Source organism: Stegostoma tigrinum, chromosome 27 (genome assembly GCF_030684315.1).
Source record: "Stegostoma tigrinum isolate sSteTig4 chromosome 27, sSteTig4.hap1, whole genome shotgun sequence".
NCBI lineage: Eukaryota > Metazoa > Chordata > Chondrichthyes > Orectolobiformes > Stegostomatidae > Stegostoma > Stegostoma tigrinum.
In genome coordinates this window covers 35,832,368-35,850,369 of record NC_081380.1, presented here as the reverse complement: position 1 = coordinate 35,850,369, position 18,002 = coordinate 35,832,368, and the positions used below count along the sequence as shown (strand labels likewise).

At 42.0% G+C, this 18,002-nt stretch overlaps 1 protein-coding gene across 1 annotated transcript in view; it reads right to left on the bottom strand.

Moving 5' to 3' along the window:
- Nucleotides 1–18,002, bottom strand: part of LOC125464427 (LHFPL tetraspan subfamily member 7 protein) — a 302,276-nt gene that overhangs the window by 33,212 nt on the left and 251,062 nt on the right. The window lies entirely within an intron of this gene.

Here is an 18,002-nt window from a genome sequence, read left to right as displayed (position 1 = left end):
ACTTGAATTGCCAATACATTTCTCGACTTTACAATGCAAAGTGTTAGCAACCTGGCCAAGCATTAGATTATTTATGTAAAAGTATGAGAAGATTGACGGGTGCTTTCGATTATTGGCTGCCTAATATGCATTGGTACATATTATGACTGATGTTTTATTTAGCAAAATTGCCTTCACTTACACATTGATTATGGTCGGCTTGAACTGGTTGGGCCGAAGGGTCTGTTTCCGTGCTTTATACCTGACTCAGAAATTAAAACTATTCCATCAACAGATATCTTAAGTACTGTTTAATGTTAAAGATTCCAGCGACAGACCAAAGGTTCAGACACACAAGTGTGATTAAGGGAAAACATACATACATCTTTTCTGGAAAGTCTGAGAACATGGTAGACCTGCAATGCGTCTGGCCACTCCGATTTCTATATATTATACTTAACTACTGATACTGTAACAGAATATTTATTTTCAATAAAATAAAAGAGAGCATCATAAATAATGGACATGTGAAATGTATCAAAAACAGAAGTTGCTGGAAAACCTCGGCAGGTCTCGCATTTGTGAAGAAAAATCAGAGTTAACGTATCTGGTGATGACCCCGTAACAGTTGGAATCTGGTGATGACCCTTCCCTGAAACTGCAAGACCCGCTGAGCTTTTCCAGCAACTTCTGTTTTTGGACTTGATTTACAGCGTCCACAGTTTTTTCAGTTTTTGTGAAATGTGCCTTTTGAAAAGTAGTGTTTCAACATCAGCTTTCCTGCTCCTCTGATGCTGCTTGGCCTGCTGTGTTCATCCAGCTCTACACCTTGTAGTCCCACCTGCTTGGCTCATATCCCTCCAAACATTTCTTATTCACATACTTATCCAAATGTCTTTTAAATGTCGTAATTGTACCTACGTCCAGTACTTCCTCTGGAAGTTCATTCCACACATGAACCAATCGCTGTGTAAAAAACGTTGCCTTTTTAACTTTTTAAAACCTTCCTCCTCTCACCTTAAAAATTGGTCCCAAGTCTTGAATCACCCACCCTAAGGAAAGACACCTGCCATTCACCATATCCATACCCCTCATGATGTCATAAACCCCTATAAAGTCACCCCTCAACCTCTCATATTCCAGTGAAAAAGGTCCCAGGCTATCCAGCCCCTCCATATGGCTCAAACCCTCCATCCCAGGCACCATCCCAGGCAACATCCTGGTAAATCTTTTCTGAACCCACTCTAGCTCAGAGATCTATCCTTTTATCACAATTACATGTCAGGTATTATTTTATATTTATCCAGTAATTCAAACAGATTGTTTGTACTGATTTAAATAGCTTCCAATTGATTTGTATACTTCAGCTCTCAAATTTTATCATTAGTGCATTTTTTAAAGCATTGTTTTGTCCCCTTCCTTTGTCGTGGCTTGCCAAACATAGTCTCTGCCTCAAGTTGGAGTGTTCTTTTTAGTTCCAATGCCTTGAACAATCTCCAACTCTAACGTCATTTTCATTTCACCTTGATCCTCTGAACTTAGAGTCATCGGGCTGTGCAGCGTGGGAACAGACCCTTTGGTCCAACTTGTCCATGTTGACCAGATAGCCTAAATTAATCTAGTTCCATTTGCCAGCATTTGGTCCCTATCCCTCTAAACCCTTCTTCTTTGTGTACCCATGTTGCACTTGTACCAGAGTCCACCACTTCCTCAGCAGCCCATTCCACACATGCACCACCCTCTGTGTAAAAAGGTTGCCTCTTAGGTCCGTTTTAAATCTTTCCCCGTCTCACCTTAAACCTATGGCCTCTAGTTTGGACTCTCCCACCCCGAGGAAAAGACCTTGTCAATTCACCCTATCCATGCCCCTCATGATTTTACAAACTTCTATATGACCACCCCTCAGTCCCTGATGCTCCAGGGAAAACAGCCCCAGCCTATTCAGCCTCTCTCTATAGCTCAAACCATCCAACCTCTCTAAATGGCTTTCCTTCTCTTGCTCTAACATCAACTGTAGCCAACTTACATTTGATATTCAGGAAGAACAGGAAGCTAGGAAAGGGTAGACGAGAGGCTTTGTTAATTAAAGATGAATTGGCGCAATAGAGAGGGATGATCTAATTCAGGAAACTAGGATGTGGAAGTAATCTGGATAGGGAGGAGGAATGATGAAGACAAAAGATGTTGGAGTTTTGCAAAGTCCCCTTAATAATAACCATATGGTAGGGCAGGGTATCAAGGAAGAAATACTTGAACCTTGTCAGAAGGATACAGAGATAATCATGGGCGATTTAACCTAGATATAGACTGAAAAATTTCAATTGGGGTAAATTAGTCTAGAATTACAATTTATTGAATCGACAACACAGGTTGAGGGGTGGGGCAGTAGTGATACAGGTGGTAAACATTTAAGGAGATGTTCCAGAAAACCCAGAACAAATACATTCCAACAAATAATAAAAATGCTAAGGTAGAATTCTGTGGTTGACTGAAAAGGTTAAAGGCAGTCTCAAACTCTTAGAAAAAAACATGTAATTGTGCAAAGGTAGGTGACAAATCAGAAGATTTGAACAGAATACAAAAAAATCAGCAAAGAGTTACTAAAAGATTAATAAGGAGGGAAAAATTAAAGCGTGAGAGAAAATTAGGCGATAGAATAAAAGCAAACAGGAAATGTTTCTTCACATATTTAAAAAGGAAAAGAGTCAATAAAGTAAGCAACAAAACCAGAAATTGCTAGAAAAGCTCAGCAGGTCTGGCAGCAACTGTGGAAAGAAATCAGTTAACATTTTGGGTCGACTGACCATTCCTCAGAACTGCAGTAGTTCTGAAGAAAGGTCGCTTATCCTAAAACATTGACGTATATTTTTGCTTATGATTTCCAGATCTGCAGTTCTTTAGATTTTTATGTAATAAAGTAAGTATGGGTCTTAAAGAAAATGAGACTGAAGAATTAATCATGGAGAATAAAGATATAGTGGATGAATTGAAAGGATATTTGGTTCAGTCTTTACAAGAGAGAACACAAATAACATCCAGGAAATAGCTGTAAACCAAGACTTGAAAGGGGCGGAAAAACTAAGGAAAATTATAATTACTAGTGATGTAGTAGATGTAGGGTGGCCTGGTGGCTCTGTGGTTAGCACTGCTGCCTCACAGTGCCAGAGACCGGGTTCAATTCCAACCTTGGGTGGCTGTCTGTGTGGAGTTTGCACGCTCTCTCTATGTCTGAGTGGGTTTCCTCCCAGTGCTCTGGTTTCTTCCACAGTCCAAAGATGTGCAGGCTAGGGGGATTGGTCATGCTAAATTTCCCACAGTTCCCAGGGATGTGTAGAATAGGGGGATGGGTCTGGGTGGGATGCTCTAAGGGTCAGTGTGGGCTTGTTGGGCTGAAGGGCCTGTTCTCATGCTGTAGGGATTTTATGTAGCGTACAGGAAAATTGTTGGAACTGCAAATTGATGTGTCTCTGGGTCCTGATGGATTTCATCCCAGGGTCTTAAAAGTAGAGAGATAGATGATGCATTGGTTCTAATTTTCTAAAACTTTATTAGATTCAAAGGAGGTTCCTTTAGAATGGAAAACAGCTAACATAACTGTTTTACTCAAAAAGGGCGGGAGGCAGGAAACAAGAAATGACAATCCAGTTAGCTCAACGTCTGTTGCAGGAACATGTTATAAGAGGGCATTTGGATAATTCAAGATAATGGGGTAGAGCCAGCATGGTTTTTGTCAATGGGAAGTCATATCTATCTAATTTATTGGAGTTCATTGAAGAAGTTACTTACACATATAAAGGGGAACCAGTGGATGTACTGTACTTAGATTTCCAGTAAGGTGCCACATCAAAGATTACTGCAGAAAATAAAAGCTCACAGGGTTGGGGTAACATATCGGCAAGGGTAGAAGACTGGTTCGCTCATACGAACAGTAGGAATATATGGTTCTTTTCTGAGCTGGAAGGATATCATGAGTGATGTGCCACAAGGGCTGATGCTGGAGCCTCAACTCTTCATAATTTATATAAATGGTTTAGATGAACAGATCAAATATATTTTAGATAGTTAGGAAAGTGAGTTGTGAAGATGGCATAAGAAGCCTTTAAAGGGATATTATTCAATTAAGTGAGTTGGCAAAGATCTGGCAAAGGGTGTATAATGTGGAAATTATGAAATTGACCATTTTGGTGTAAAGACTGGAAAAAGAACATATTATTTAAATGGTCAGACGTTGCTGAACTCTGGGGTGCAGAGACAGCCCATAGTGTTAGGGGCAAGGTACTGGCATGAATAGAGGATTGGCTGACTGGCAGAGGCAGAGCGCAGGGATATAGGGGTCTTGTTCAGGATAGCAGCCAGTGACCATGGAGTTCTGCTGAGGCCAGTGTTGTGACCACAAACATTCACGTTGTACATTAGAGATCTGGATTAAAGGACTGAGAGTATTGTTGCTAAGTTTACAGATGGCCAGGTCGTGTTGAGGAGGTTGAATAGGGACTGGGGCAGGCTACAAGAACAGGCAAAGAAGTTATAGACGGAATATGGGAAAATATGAGGTTAAACACTTTGGTAAGATGAATAGAGGCACAGACTATTTTCTAAATGGGGAAAGGAAATCTGAAGCACAAAGAGACTTAGGAGTCCTGGTTTAGAATTCTCTTGAGGTTAACATGCAGATTCAGTTGGCAGTTAGGAAGGCAATTGCAATGTTAACATTCATTTCAAAACAGCTAGAATGTACAAGCAGAGATATAATGCTGAAGCTGTATAAAGCTTTGGTCAGACTGCATTTGAAATATTGTGTGCAGTTTTGGGCCTGTATCTCAGGAAGGATGTGCCGGCTTTGTAGGGTTTCAGGGGAGGTTTACAAGAATGATCCCGAGATGAAGCCTTGTCACATATGGAGCGGTTGGGTACTCTGAGTCTGTACTCAATGGAGTTTAGAAGCATGAGAGGGGATCTGATTGAAACTTAGAGAATATGAGAGGCCTGGATGGAATGGATGTGGAGAAAATGTTTCTGTGAGTAGGACAGATGATGTCTCCAAGGAAAAATCTTCAGAGTGAAGATATCACCCTATAGAACTGTGATGAGGAGAAATTTTTTCAGCCAGAGGGTGGTATATCTGTGGAACTCATTGCTGCAGAGGACTGTAGAAGCCAAGTCATCGAGTGTATTTAAGACAGAGATAGATAGGTTTTTGATTAGTAAGGAAATCAAGGGTTACAGGGTGAAAGCAGGAGAATAGGTTTAAGAAACGCAACAGCCTTGATTGATTGGTGGAGCAGACCTGATAGGCTGAATGGCCTAATTCTGCTCCTATATGTTATGGTCTTATGAACCAGACCATGAATCATGGAAAGTTAATGTGTAGATACAGCAAGTAATCAGGAAGGCTCATAGAATGTTTTGATTTATTGTGAGGTGAATTGAATGCAAGAGTAAGGATGTCATGCTCCACTTATAAAGAACATTAATGAGACTTCATCTGGAGTGCTGTGTGCAGCACTGGTCACTGTACTTATGGAAAGATATTAATGCATTGGAAGCAAATTCAGAGAATGTTTACTAGACTAATACCCATAATGAGTAGATCACCTTATGAAGTATGACTAGGCAGGTTAGGCCTGTGTTGTCTGGAGTTTAGAAGAGTCAAAGATGATTTAATCAAAGAATACAAGGCCCTGAAGGGACTTGATTGGCTGGATGTCGAATGGATGTTTCCTGTCATGGGAGAATCTAGAACTAGGGATCATAGTTTAAAAATAAAGATTCACTCAATTAAGACAGAGATGAGGAAAAACATTTTGCCCAGATGAATTCCAAGATAATAAAATGTGAGGCTGGATGAACGCAGCAGGCCAAGCAGCATCTCAGGAGCACAAAAGCTGACGTTTCGGGCCTAGATCCTTCATCAGAGAGGGGGATGGGGAGAGGGAACTGGAATAAATAGGGAGAGAGGGGGAGGCGGACCGAAGATGGAGAGTAAAGAAGATAGGTGGGGAGAGTATAGGTGGGGAGGTAGGGAGGGGATAGGTCAGTCCAGGGAAGACGGACAGGTCAAGGAGATGGGATGAGGTTAGTAGGTAGCTGGGGGTGCGGCTTGGGGTGGGAGGAAGGGATGGGTGAGAGGAAGAACCGGTTAGAGAGGCAGAGACAGGTTGGACTGGTTTTGGGATGCAGTGGGTGGGGGGAAAGAGCTGGGCTGGTTGTGTGGTGCAGTGGGGGGAGGGGACGAACTGGGCTGGTTTAGGGATGCAGTAGGGGAAGGGGAGATTTTGAAACTGGTGAAGTCCACATTGATACCATATGGCTGCAGGGTTCCCAGGTGGAATATGAGTTGCTGTTCCTGCAACCTTCGGATGGCATCATTGTGGCAGTGCAGGAGGCCCATGATGGACATGTCATCTAGAGAATGGGAGGGGGAGTGGAAATGGTTTGCGACTGGGAGGTGCAGTTGTTTGTTGCGAACCGAGCGGAGGTGTTCTGCAAAGTGGTCCCCAAGCCTCCGCTTGGTTTCCCCAATGTAGAGGAAGCCACACCGGGTACAGTGGATGCAGTATACCACATTGGCAGATGTGCAGGTGAACCTCTGCTTAATGTGGAATGTCATCTTGGGGCCTGGGATAGGGGTGAGGGAGGAGGTGTGGGGACAAGTGTAGCATTTCCTGCGGTTGCAGGGGAAGGTGCCGGGTGTGGTGGGGTTGGAGGGCAGTGTGGAGTGAACAAGGGAGTCACGGAGAGAGTGGTCTCTCCGGAAAGCAGACAGGGGAGGGGATGGAAAAATGTCTTGGGTGGTGGGGTCGGATTGTAAATGGCGGAAGTGTCGGAGGATGTACCCGGTGCGGCTTCCTCTACATTGGGGAAACCAAGCGGAGGCTTGGACACCGCTTTGCAGAACACCGCCGCTCAGTTCGCAACAAACAACTGCACCTCCCAGTCGCAAACCATTTCCACTCCCCCTCCCATTCTCTAGATGACATGTCCATCATGGGCCTCCTGCACTGCCACAATGATGCCACCCGAAGGTTGCAGGAACAGCAACTCATATTCCACCTGGGAACCCTGCAGCCATATGGTATCAACGTGGACTTCACCAGTTTCAAAATCTCCCCTTCCCCTACTGCATCCCTAAACCAGCCCAGTTCGTCCCCTCCCCCCACTGCACCACACAACCAGCCCAGCTCTTCCCCCCCACCCACTGCATCCCAAAATCAGTCCAACCTGTCTCTGCCTCCCTAACCGATTCTTCCTCTCACCCATCCCTTCCTCCCACCCCAAGCCGCACCCCCAGCTACCTACTAACCTCATCCCACCTCCTTGACCTGTCCGTCTTCCCTGGACTGACCTATCCCCTCCCTACCTCCCCACCTATACTCTCTCCACCTATCTTCTTTTCTCTCCATCTTCGGTCCGCCTCCCCCTCTCTCCCTATTTATTCCAGTTCCCTCTCCCCATCCCCCTTTCTGATGAAGGGTCTAGGCCCGAAACGTCAGCTTTTGTGCTCCTGAGATGCTGCTTGGCCTGCTGCGTTCATCCAGCCTCACATTTTATTATCTTGGAATTCTCCAGCATCTGCAGTTCCCATTATCTCTGATAGCATCTTGCCCAGATGAATGTCGGTTTTTGGAATTCCCTTCCTTCGAAGGCTATAGATGCAAATCTTTAATGTTTTTAAGGCAGAGGTGGATAGATTTTTGATTATGAAAAGGATAAAAGATTATTGAGGATATGCAGGAATGTAGAGTGCAGGTTAAAATAGGATTTGCCGTGATCGTACAGAATGGCAGAGCAGACTGGAAGGGCAGCATGGCCTCCTCTTGTTCCTATATGAGTACTTGATCCCAGATATGACAGAAGTATATGTCACAAGGAAAAGGGCACCTCTCCTTTACACACGGCAATTGTTTTCACACAAATACTTGGTTGCTTCTGCAGCTGTCGTGGTATTTCCTCTTTATTTTGCTTAAACACACACATTATTCCTCCTCTTGCATGTATCTGCACTAAATGTCATGTATTGTTCTCTCTGCTCTAGCAGCTGATGCTCTTGGATAAGTTAGATAAAAATGTCCTTCAAATAGAAAAAGAATTGACCTCTTAATAACTGCAATTCCAGTCCTGACACTTGAATCTATCAGCCACAATACATCTCTTCCGAGCTCTGCTGCTGGATGGAGCAAGTAAATGATTTGTTCAATACTGTAATTAAGGTTTTGTTTTTGAACAAAGTCTTTGTAAATAAAAATGTGAGTTAGGCTGGTTTGGGAACCAGTGATTTTGGTCCTAATGAGGCCATGGGACATTTATTTTTGATGACTTGTTGTAAAGTTTGTGTGAAGAACACAATTTTGTTTCTACCACTAATAATAAAGAGACAAAATGCTCTCTCAGAATCTTTTCCCTGTATCATTAATCAAGCCAACAAGACAGGACCTTATATTGAATCCTGGAAAGGTGCTAGATTGCTAAAAATAATTCAGAACCAAGTTGCATGATTCTAAGAAACATTGATTAAATTATCGATGGCTTGGGTGAGGAGGGTTGAGACCATTGGAAGCCTTCTCACATGATCAGACTTCAGCTGTGACTGCACAATACAAAGTGTAGAAGCCTCCAACAAAATCAAAATTCCACGAGTGTGCTACCATTCATTTATTGTGCTTGGTCATTCATGCAGAAAGAGAGAATTCATAAGAACCTGACATTAGAGTTAGAAAAATACAAAGCTGTGCTTTCTTTTGATAACTGCACAAAGAATCTAGTTCAGACTGAGAGGTAGATTAGCAACTGTGAAGCATATTGACTGTTGTGCAGAAATAATTACTGCATAAGAGGGTGTGCTGAGCATGAAGGACAATAATAAATGTCCACATGTAAGTGGCATTAATCCTCTGTTTAATAGTGGTGGCTAATCGTTTGGCGAAATGGGTAATTTAACACATTTTGCAGCATTTTGTGGATGGAGCAATAGCCCATCACTGCTTCATCTTCATTTTAACAATGCTTTTAGAAAATGACTGGCAATACAGAGTGGATTCATGAACACTCATAAAGACCAGTTAACTGACCCTGAGCAGCAATTATTATCCCGTACCTTGATTATTCCGAGATTTATATTTCTTAAAAAAACTGCAAAAGGTTGGAGAAGGGAAATTAAATCAGAAAATATTGAAAATGCATAACTTCCCTTCCACCAGCTACATGCAGAAAAGCTGTCTCTATTCCACATATGAATCATATGCATGTCAGATGCTTTATGGAAACATCTCCAGGCAGAACGCACAAGTAGATCATAAAGCCAGCTTGCTTTCTTTTTACAGCATGGCTGATCTGTTTTGCACTTCCAGCATTTTCTGTTTTTATTTCAGATTTCAAACAATTGTAGTCATCGTCTTTCCCCTTCTCTTTAAACAAGAAATTTTCTACCAGTACTCAAATTAAATTTTACAGTTGGGGCAGCGTCTGTGCATTTAATTTTCCCACTTCTCTGTATCCTTTTTAGTTTGGTTTTTTTGTTTCAACATATGATCTAACTTTCATTACAAAATCCTTATTCTCAACAATTAATCACAGCCAATTGTAATAATTAATTACATCTATGGCAGTTAAGGAATGCCGAATTACTCATTTGATTTGATCTTGGGTAACAGACTGGTTCAACCCTGCACCACATTCCTGGCAGTAAGGATTAGTGACTGGATCCCTGCTTTGATGAGCACACATAAGTTATGTCATGGCCCTGATAACGTAAGATGCTTCCTGTAAATAATCACAGATATCCGTGCAACACTGCAACTAAATTGCAAAAAATAATATTCAGGACCACGGTCAGCTCTTCAAAAGGGTGTGGAAGAGAATGTCCTGATAATATATGCTGCTTATGAGGCCTTTGTGGTGCAGTAGTAGTGTTCCTACCTCTGGGCTAGGAGGTAAGTATTTCTAGCTTTGCAAGGTAGCAGTTTCAAAACACTAGATGTGAAATTTGATCGCTATTGGATAGCAGAAGATTACTTGTGGCTAGAGTCAAACTGAGTTCCGATATCACAGGAATATATTCATCTAATCAATTTGCTGTATGACTGTATGCTAAATACACCTTTAATTCTCAACAAAAACTTTCCAGCTGTTTCCCTGTTACAGGCAACAGTAATATAGCGATAAATATAAATTGTTAGGTTTGACACTGGCCTCTTTTAGAAAGGCAGGAATGCCTCAGCTCCATGAATCAAGCCAATATAGACAGCCATTCCTGTGCTCCCATGTTAGAGGAGCCTGATGTTAAACTCAGGACCTATGAACCATCATGGGTAGATGCAAAAGCTTTCATGACACTATTCTGAAGCTGGAGAATACTTCCTGGTGCCCTGTTTTATATTCTTCTTCAGCAGCCCCTCAAGATTGAGGATGATTTTATTCCAATCTGGAGTTGTCAATCCTGAGCTAATGGACCAGTCTGACACCATCTACAGATGGGGCAGGTTGTATTTGAAGAGGTAGGTGAGCAAGATGTTCGAATCTTTGCATTGGCCTCCTCCTGGGCCTGTCTGAGATGCTTTAGAGAACTCAAGTATTTTGCTGTAGCAGGGAGGGATACATAGCAGCTTCCAAGCCCCAACAGCTACTGAAAGTTAAAGTAAAACCCTGGTTCTGTGGGAGCTTGACACCACCATTTCATGTGGCTTCTATTGTTCCAGCTTTAAAATGAAACCCAAGGCCTCACAAACAGTTTGTTGGCTTCGAGCAGACTGCTCAACACCTCTGTCTCAACCTCTCTTCATTAAAAAAATGAGGACAAAATACATCTCTTAAAGCCTTAGTATCATCACACCTCCACACATTCTGCCAGCAGGGATAGGTCTCTTATCAGTGTCTTCTCTCTGGCCAACATCTCTACCCATCAAGGCACCAGTTACTGTCAATCAACGGTATTACATGGACCACAACGTTTGCATATCTGACACAAGACTCTAAATATAATCACTACTCAGAGCTCTGTTACATCAGGTAACCTTCGAAGGTACATCTCTGGTTAGTGTGGTTTGAAACAGTGGGGATATTGCTTTTTTGTAGGTGACTTGAGGAAATTCCTTGAAACATTTCTCCACCCTCCTGGTAACCTGGTGTAACAGAGCTCTGAGTAAAGATTATATTTAGAGAGTCTTGTGTCAGGCATGCAAACGATGGGGTCCATGTAATACAGCTGATTGACTGTAACTGATGCCATGATGGGTAGGTATGTTGGCCAGAGAGAAGCTACTGATAAGGAGTCCTATCCCTGCTGGCACAGCATGTGGAGGTGTGATGCTACTAAGGCTTTAATAGGTATATTTAATCCTTTTTTTATGAAGAGAGGTTTAAACAGAGGTAGTGAATGGTCTGTTCCAAGCTAATAAACAGCTTGTGAGTCCTTAGGTTTTATTTTAGTTTTCCAATAGAGTTAAGTTATTACAATTCTTTATTTTGTTTGTATTTTAACGACAGTGTAAGAATAAAGTGTATTTGGTAGTTTGACCAATTGAATTGCATCCGGAACACAGTGCCTTACACTTGTCTATAAAAATAAGATTTAATATAGTTTGAGGAGCTGGCTATAGTCTATGACAGACGGCATTGATTAAAAATGATGTACCAAAGAAGAAAGGGTAATCTGAGGAAACTTGTTTTAGGGTTAGAGTGTGAAATGCACTGCCTGGAAGTGAGATGGAGGCAGTTTCAATTGAGGCATTCAAGAGGGAATTGGGTAATTATTTGGATAAAAATAATGTGAAGAGATATGGGTAAAAAATAGATTAGAACATGGTAATAATGCACATTTAACAAGCAAGGACAGGCATAGCAAGACAAATGGCTCCCTTCTGTACGGGAACATTTCTGAGAGTCTGGTAAGAGCTCTCCAGCATGGAGAATTTTTGCAATGGCCTTCCCTTTGGTGGGCAGCAGAGAGAGACCCTTCTGTAGCTATCGCCTTACCTGTTTTTTTCAAAGTAGTAACCTTGAGCTCTCCTCCTCCCAGATGAGGGTGGCAGAGTGCTTCTCCACTATACGGTCAACTGCCATCATTAAGTACTATTAAAACCCAAACACTGGCAAACCTCCCAATCACATGTCTGTTTTGAGCCACTAGGTACAAGAAATCAATGGGGAAGTAGCAGTTTGTATCAGCAAATCAGTGAGGTGTAGCAAGGGGACAGAATGCAGAGAAATGCACTAAACTTTGAAGAACGATACACACAGCTATAACGGGTGGAAAGTAAAATAGGGAGGCTTTATCCAAAACGACAAAACCAGTTGTAGTCACCACATTTTATATTGGGAAGCTTTATTCCTGAATAAATAGGCATCCAGAGTTAAATGATTCCATGGTTTAAAAAGCAATTGGGGAGTTTGCAGTTATTAATCAATGTCATTCAATGGTTTATGGTAACGAACCCCAGTAATGCATTCTCTTCCCTAGTCACGTGAGACAAATATAGTTAAATGGTGCCTCACTGCTGTAAGGAGGGATGCAGTTTCCTGAGGCTGTGACGTGTTATATTACTTGAGTTATGTCTGTCTCAGATTGGCCTTCCTCTGAGGAATATGAGAAAATGATTTGAGCAGCCACCCTCTTGACTCACCCAAATACTGAAATAAATTTTACTGCATACAAGCAGTAGTCACTTTGTACGTCAGCAAGAATCAAATGAGCGATCATGGAATATGTGAAAGGCAGGGTGGAACAAAATGGATGGGTGCCATGATGGATACAAATCACAGGCAATCATAGAGCTTGGAATTGGGGTGAACCTAAATGAAAAAAAGACAAATTGTTTAGCCTGAGGACTGGACGTCAGTTCATAGAATTTAGACTTCAAACCAAGCTCCTTCGTTTAAGAAAAGGGAAGGACCGAGTTTTCACTGTTTGTGTTGTTTTGTCTGATTCTAAAGAATTTAATATGAATACCGTTATCCTATCAGTTTAATAACTAACAACAGTCAGTACCTGAATGATCGGGTGATTTGGTTTATCTCTGAGACAGGGCTGTTCATTGAATAGATTATATTTAATGAGATTATCGCCAAGGAATCTATGCTCCAAAGGTCAATGAAGTAACTGTCACTGCATTTGCTCTTTTGTCTTGGTGTTGTTCATTGTCTATTGTTCACCCTCCAGCTACAATTCTGTCCCATTTAGGAAGTTTAGTTTATACAATACATTTCACTGAAATGATATCTTATGAAATCTAACAGTGTGGGCCATTGCCTACTCTGCTGAATGAATACCTGATGATCTGCTTATACAGTGAATATTTAAGTCAAATGTTGTATGTCTGAAATGTTATGCTTCAATTTTTTTTGCATAAGGTTTTGCACTAGTTTCTTGGAATCTGAAAGACCTCTCAAGTTTATCCCTTGAGGGGCCTTGCACCTAACATTTTCAGAATCTCAATAATCTCTTGGTTTGTACTGACATTGTTACATGAGTGCATACAAAACAATGTTATAGAATCTTAGAATCCCTACAGTGTGGAACCATTCAGCCCATTGAGTCCACATTGACCTTCTGAACAGCATCCCACCCAGACTCACCTCCTATGCTACCCCTGTGACCTTTCATTTCCCATGACTAACCCACCTAGCCTGCTCAGCCCTGGATACTATGGGCAATTTAGCATGGACAATCCACCTAACCCGCACATCTTTGGACTGTGGGAGGAAAACGTCGCCCGAGGGAGAATCAAACCCGGGTCCCTGGCACTGTGCCACCATGTCGATCAGGAAATGGCAATAAAACAGCACTCAATGTCAAAGCAATGTAATTCTAAATAGAAATTCTACATCTAAATGAATATGAACCCTTTACCTCTCTCTCTCACTTTAATTTAAAGTTTACTATTGTTTTCTTCTCCTACCTTGTGCCTATTACATTACTAAGTATCTTGTTACAGCTCTTTCTTCAGGCCAGGTCACATGAGATGCTTAGGGAATGCTCACTGTCAGCAATGTGCTGCTTTGGTTATGTTCCCATCTGTGTGTGCACACGTTTCTCTCTCTCATACATTAACATACATTAGAAAAGCATCATAGATGTAAAAAGTGAAGATAGTTGAAGGATACACCAACATTGCAATGGCATTTCAAAAATGTCAATAAACATCAATATGCTTTGCTGTGTACAACAATGATTTAGATGCCTTCTGTTACATAAACATGATCAAAAGCAGAGTTTCTTTTTCATTTAACTCACTCTGTCCCTGTTCAGGAGGTGTTTAAAACTAAACATGAGGATGGAAGCAACAAAAAAATCTCCGCTATTGCCTAACTTTTCCAGACTTATGCACATTTTGTTCATTTAAAAATCTTCACCCATGATAAAGGATAGGGATGGGTGGAGGGCTGGAATGGAAAGGAAGGAAACAAAATGCTACTTTGATAATTATGGAATAAAACTCTGACAGACAAATGCTACCTTAAACATTATACAATTTCACATAATTGATTTTATAAAAGGTAAACTGCGCTACAGTGACCAACAGTGGCTTTGTGGGTAGCAAATTAAATCTTGAAGAAAATGGGTTATTAGGGTTCATACACATTAATACAGATTGATCAAAGCCCACAGTATAAACATGACAGCTTTGGGGCTCTTGTGGTGCAGCGGTAGTATCCATACTTTTGAGCCAGGAGACCTGGGTTCAAGCCTCACCTGCTCCAGACACTGTGACATCTCTAAGATAATAAAATGTGAGGCTGGATGAACACAGCAGGCCAAGCAGCATCTCAGGAGCACAAAAGCTGACGTTTCGGGCCTAGACCCTTCATCAGTGCTCCTGAGATGCTCCTGAGATGCTGCTTGGCCTGCTGAGGTGCTCCTGAGATGCTGCTTGGCCTGCTGTGTTCATCCAGCCTCACATTTTATTATCTTGGAATTCTCCAGCATCTGCAGTTCCCATTATCACTGTGACATCTCTAAACAGGTTGATTAGAAAATCATAAATGCAATTGCTGAACGAGTCTTAAAAAAGGATCTTCTGCAAATTTCTCCAGTCAAATTGCCAACTCTCAAGTGACACATTATTAGGCTGAGGTTCCTTTCTAGTATTTTATTTTAATACTAATTGCTATTCCAAAAGTATTCAGTATCTAAACAGTGGAGTTTGCATCCACCTTAGGTGAAGAAGTGTCGCTCCTTCATCCTGGCTGTGTTAGGGATCTGTGGGTGCATCAACAGAATAAGAATTGGTTCTAGTAATGTCCATGCGAGGAGTCAGTGTCCTTTAGTAGAGGTGCTTCAGAAACCAGGGTCCAATACTACAATGTAGGCTAGCTCCTACAGAGCAGCGGGAAGACATTTCTCTCCCAAGCCTCAGTGGTGTGTTACACTGACACTGGTAACAACATACAGAATTATTCAAACTGCAAGTGACCCAGATTAGGGGTGGTGGGTGGGTGATGGAGGTGTAAGAGCTGTCATTTAATATCAGACTCAATGCAAGCAAATACATTCAAACCATCCCTGTGAATCCTGTAGCAAAGCTTATGATTTTAAACAAACAGTGATTAAAATAAGCCTTGACATCCACTTGTCTGCTGCTACTATGGAAACGTACTGTATTGTTCCTGTATGGGAGATGACGCCCCATGGAGATTTAATAATGAGCTTTGCCACTGTCTTTACTCCAGGAAACCTCCCCCCACCACCGCACCCCCACCCGACCTCCTAACCTCAGCACCAATAACAGACAGGAGCATGAATGGTCAACAGTGACATTTATCAGCGGGGCAACAGTGATGAATGGTTTTAATTAAGTTTGAATAGGCAAATTCAAAAGGCTCAACTAGAAAAATACTAATTGAATTGCTTGAAAAACTGTGAACATAGGCATATTGTGTGAGGCTGAATTCACTCCACTTGCCTCCTGCCAATATGCCTCAAGCGATATGAATACTATGTAACTAATCACATTTATGACAGGGTTTGGGTGGAGGGGGAGAGCTGAGACTGAGGGAACAAGATTCCCAAACCTCTCTGGCATGTCAGACCGAGCCGGGTTTGTGTAGGAATGAATAAACAAAGAGCCAATATGCTCGACGCTCATAATGGGCGTGAGATAATGGAGGGAATCTTACAGAGTGGCTGAAAGCATCAATCACTGTGAACTTTTGGTGCGAAGGTGTAGATATTCTGAAGTTTTCTCCTTGTATCACAAACACAATCAGAGCCCAAATTTTCCACATTATGCTGCCCAGCTTGGACTAAGATCAGTTTGCCTCAATGGACCTTCTGAGCATGACCAACTCTGATAGGTCACCTCATTATGGACTTATTTGTTGCTAATGAGTGTTCAGTAGTTCGATGCTAAGTGGACTCTGAGTGCAGTGGTGTTACCACAATATGGAGCTAAGATTAATGTTCTTCTTGTGTGCAATTGACAGGCTTGTATCCCTGTCACAGGCTGGAATTAACCCTTCCCCTGCTGAATAAACCCACTGCCACAACAATAATGTAATGGCTTTTGCTGTAAGGTTCAGCAGTTCTCAAGCTTGGGGAGTTTGAACAAAGAAAAGATAACAGTCATGTCACACAAAGCAAGCACCATCTTTCCTGTAAGAAGTTAATGTGTGGGTTTTGATAAATGGTCTTTTAAGTGTTCATGGAGAGGAACGAATAGATGGATGGTGACCACAGACTATATCACAGTATATTTACCATAAGTGAAAGCCCTCTGGGAGGAGCTGTGGAAATGCATCTCAGACAAAGGCACTCAGCCAATTTCTCCATTTTATTTTTGTTTCAAGCCTTGACATGTAGTATTTGCACAGATATTACCACCAAACAGTAAGAAAATGTACATTCTCTACCTTATGTTTGACGTAAGATGCATCTAGATACATTACCCTTTTGAAACAAAAACAGAAATTGCTGGCGAAACTCAGCAGGTCTGGCAGTATCTGCAAACAGAGAAGCAGAGCTAGCCTTTCAGTCCAGAGACTCTTCATCAGAATCCAAAGTGAACTCGAGTCACTGGACCTGAGTTTCAGCAGCAAATTCTGTTTTCATTTCAGATTTCAGGCACATGCTTTTATTTTGCCCTTTTGAAAATCTGCCATTTCAATGAATCGAAGTTCTGTCAGCTTCAGAAGAGAACAGGATCTCCTTGTGAAAGGTTTCAGAAGATTGGACCCTCCACACCACATCAGCCAAGCCAACCACCTCTCTTCATGACAAAAGACAAAAGCACTGAATGATTGGGAGTTGCCCTAGTGAGATGAAAAATGGACACAGTTTTGTTTCTGATCTGGAACAGGGTAAGCATGTCTCAACACTTCAGCTCTAGGGAAGGGGCTGTCTGTGCTTCTTGATAGCTAATGAGTGACCTCTAATGGATGCCCACTGGAGTAAGTGAGGGGAGAATCAGGCTGAAATTTTCACTGACTATGTTCCCATATGAAGAAAAGCTACCTCAACGAGGCATGGAAGAGTGGCTCTTCCCTACAAACCCCACCATCATCCGCCATGCTGCAACCCCACTCCAGTGTCCATGCGGCTGTACTCCAACACGAATGAGTGACCACTGTTTGAGAAAGCTGGGGTATGCAACTGGAAACACTTGCCAAGTAGATGTTCAAAAGTAGCACACGTCTGCTTTTGGAACCAATTACAATGTAACAACTGCGTTACTTTGCCGCCTCGGTGGTAATTCATAGATACAGTCTCTGCCAATTAATATCTTCATGTTAAAAGAGGAAAAAGCACTAAGGAAGAAGCATTGTGTTGCTTGTACGGTTCAGAAACGCAAATCATGCATGAGCTGTTAAATGATGAGCAATCTCATCCAAATAGATTGTAAAATTCACTTTTGCACGAGACTGAAGTTTGAGTCATGGGGTCCCTTCTTCAGAAAGTTTAAAAGGGATGGTCAGAGGTAGGAAGGTGGACACCATGGAGGAAGTAATAGCCATCAAAGAGACAAAATAGCTGGTTCGCAATCCATCACTGGCCCGTGGTTTCTTCGCCACTTCCATTCCATTTCTCTGTAAAG